This window comes from Hyperoodon ampullatus (genome assembly GCF_949752795.1).
Source record: "Hyperoodon ampullatus genome assembly, chromosome: 8".
NCBI lineage: Eukaryota > Metazoa > Chordata > Mammalia > Artiodactyla > Ziphiidae > Hyperoodon > Hyperoodon ampullatus.
The window spans coordinates 41953702-41957932 of NC_136921.1; positions in this window are offsets into that span (position 1 = coordinate 41953702).

The window sequence follows — 4231 nt, forward strand, 5'->3', positions numbered from 1 at the left end:
TAGATATTCTATGCATGCTGATCCCTCTGTCTGAGAGGTCTTTCCCAACGATCCTCATATATCATTCCTACACTTTTTCCAGGTGTCTGCTTACAGACCTTCTACCTGGTGAGAAATTCGCTGATAAAGCTGCACCAGTTTTTATGTTTATCTCACATGATTACCTTGGAGAATATGGTGTTAGTTCAGTGAAAGCATGCCGGTTAATATTATTTGTCCCTTATGCATTTTCTTTTCAAATTTAATTTGCCTACTTTATTTAAATATCTTATAGCAAGACTAGATGCCATCTATAATTAGCTATTGAATGTTTAAGTTCATAATACATCTCTCACTTTTCCATGATATTGGGTCTGAGATTACATAAATATAGATTTGGAATAAAACTTTAAGTGAATAAAATCATGCTTAAGTGGTTGAAAAAAACTTTGTAAGCATATAAAGTAACAATATTAACAGCAAAAATATATATTCAATTTTATTTTTATTTTTTCATTTACATTTTATCCACAACTCCAGTTGAAAGTAATTCAGAACTAAATTAGAAAATTAGTAACTTTAACTAATTTATCTTTAACTAAGATAAATATGGCTGGGATTCTGTGGTCTGTCATTATTATCACACTTTTATAAAGCCCCTCAGCTCTCTGACCCTGTCACTTTTGTCTTTCTCTCCTAAACTCCTTCACATGGGTCACCAAACCTGACATATGCTGGCCCCAGTCTATCACTGTGATCCATCTTTTACTCTCTTCTCTCCCTCCTAGACTCTCTAGACTTTAGATTCCTTTAGATTTGAGGACAATCTCTGGGTATCTGCACTACCTGCTCCATCTGCTTCCACAGATATCGGCCATCACTGACATTGCTTCATCTTTTAGAGAGCAGTTAAAATATCTCCTACTCAGAGAGGTCTTTTCTGCTTATGCAATCAGTTTTTGTCATTTGCAACATTTTATTTCTCTCCTTAGCAATAAACACTTTTTTGACAACACTGTTCGTTGAGGTTGAGGTGAATTTACATTGTAAATCATGAAGCTTAAGTTTCATTTACCCTCTTTTACTTATTTTTGTGTCCCATACCATTTTTGTAAAGACCTGGGAGGGATCATAACAATGTGTCCATGTGTTAGTTTTTGTAAATTTAATGAAATGGCTTGGTTAGAGTGCTGTCCCTTTCCATCCTGACTTCTGTCACATTTCCTTTTTGTATCAGATATGGCCACCCTCACTTGATATGTTTAGGTAGATCTGGAGTTTTGAATATGTTTAGTTGATTTAACAGGATATATTGGTGTGGTTCCCAATACCTTCCATGTATATTTGGTTTACTGGTAAGCATCCTGAGTAGGAATGACATAAATACTTTGCACACAATACAGACTCATCCAGACTCACCAGCATCCTGACACAAGCAGGGCCTTTGGTCTTTTCTCAATATTACATGTCTTATGGCACCTAGTATGGGAAATACGTGGATGCTGGAGGAGAAAGAAGAATAACCCTAGTGTGTGGAAAATGCTTTTCATCAACAGACATATAAAATTGTAAGCAGATGCTGTACACTTAATTAAAATAGAGCTTTTCTCCTCACAGGAACATACTTAATAATGTAATATATAGTATCATGTACAAATATCTTAAAATTTTGTTGGGATCATGCAAAGGAGAATTTATCAATACTCTGGTATCTATAAAAGGAAAATATGTAGTGATATATAATTGGGAATTAAGTCTGTCTGTGGAGGTTCGTTTTATGCATCCCAGCATTCTTGATTGGTCTTTATTATCTGATGAATCCACTCTTAAAGTAATCTGGGGTTCTAGATGAAACAATCAACAAAACTGATAAACACAGTAAAAATCACCTAAAGAAACAATTGTCACATTTGAAGAACTGCACATATTCATTAGTGAGCTGATATACATACATATGTAGTGTCAGTTTTTTAAATTCACTTAAATTGCCTATGTGTATGACTAAATTTTAGTTTACTTTTTATTATGACAGAACTATCTCAATGGAAGATATAAGAATGTAAGCTTAAAAGAGAACTAATAGTCCCTGAAAATGTCAAAAACCATTATTTATCACAATTGACTATAAATGTTAAATTCATGAAGATAAAAAGTATGAAGAAATACACATAATGTAAACGATAATAGAAGAAATTTTCAAAAATTTGTAAGAATGAGGATACTCTCTAAGACTATATTAAAAAATTTAAAGAATAGTAAAGAAAAGCACAATTGATAGTCAGAGAATGTACAAATGTTAGTTATAGCCTCATTTTGATAAGGGTAATGACTGAAAAATAGCATGTTCTTTCATGATGGCCTATTATGATGAATAATAATTTATACAACACTGTCTAATGAAAGATATCTTGTTTAAAATTAGTGGTTATAATAAGGATTATAATAAGGATCCTCAAACATAATATTCAATGAAAACAATAGATGCTTTTCAAACATAGAAAGTTAAAAAATAATAAAATAAAAAAATACAATTTCCCAACTTTAATGAGTTTGTAAACTGATTTTAACAAAACAGAAAGTATTTCAGGTGATTTTTCAGACTGAATAAGTGTGGTAAGAACCTTCAAAAAGCATGAAGTTTCCTTAGAGCACAGAATGTTGTGCTAATTTGGATTTTATATTAATCAAATAGAGTTCAGTAGATCAATATGTTTAAGGACAAATAAAACAAAATATTCAATATTTTTTGAAAGCCTGAAAAAAATAGTTGTTGAGATGATTATTTTTTCACTTCTAATAGTGAGATTTTCCCAAAATTGGTAGTTTTCAAATTAATAGAAATTTAATCTAAATAAAGACCAAAGCTGATGAATTGTTGCATGAATATTTCAAAAACTATTAAAATGGAAAAAAGTGACTTGTTTTCCTGAAAATAGTGAAGAAGTAATCAAATTAATGGAAAGCTATAAAACAAATTAATATAGAAGATAAAATAGGCAATAAAATGAACTTGGATACAAAATACTGACCAGTTAGAGAATATTGTGCCCTTTTATCATAACAGAAATTTCTATGAGTGGTTTTAAAATTTTTCACAAAGGAGTTCTGGATGACTGTATCCTGCTTTTGAACAACAGTCAATGCCAGTCAAGTGACAATAAAGCTGTTTTGAAAGGTGAGGAAAAAGGGTTGATGCACTTTTTAAAACCTTAACTATGCATAATGTGTTGTGCACAGCTCATTGCTTTAACCTTATTGAAGAAAATGCACAGCTCCTGAAGTTGTTGACTAGTTGGTATTTTGAAATAATTTGTGTTATTTTCACTTCAGTGATAGATGGAGTATTTAAAACACACTTGAAGTTGAATTTTTAGTGGGTAATTGTAATGATATAGTTTGCACATTAGAACATTCTCTAAATCTTACAATATGCATAAAGAAAGAGTTTAAAGACTTTTATTTTTAAAGATTTGGAAAAGCAACTCAAATTCAAATGAGATACAAAATGTTTATTCAAGATGCTGATTAAACTCAAAAAATTTTTAAATCTATTTGGTAAGAACTTTGGAATATTTCAATAAAATAAGTGAGAAATTAAATTCTGATTTGTGTATTTATAAATGGTAACATTTTCATTTATTATTACACTTATTTGTGAAAGAACTGAGAGAAAATTTCAAATAAAAATGTAATGAAACAATGTAATAAAAAATGTAATGAGAAAATATGAAACAAGTGATAAAAATCGACAAAAATATAAACAGGAATTATTTTGACTTCGAGGAGCAAATGGAAACAAATCATTTTTATATTAGACAATAAGTAGTAATTCATTAAAGACAAGAGATACATTTGCAGAATGAATATTGGATTATATGTAAAGATTAGAAAAATATTGTTTCTTGCTAATTTGACACAAAATACTACCATCAGTGAACATAACATCAGAAACAAACTGGTTAAAGAGAGTTGCCAATTCCTGAAAGATTTGTTTCCATCCCCCAAAAATCTGAGATACAGAATGCAGTTTATATATTAAAAATAACTGGATAGAAGCAGTCTTAGTCCCTCAGGCTGCTATAACAAAGTACCACAGACTGGGTGACTTATAAGCAACAGAAATTTATTTTCACAGTTCTGGAAGCTGGAAATCCAAGATCAAGGTGCCAGCATGGTCAGGATGTGGTGAGAGCCCTCTTCCTTTTTCATAGCCAGCAGCTTTGTTGTGTCCTCAGATGGTGGAAAGGGACGA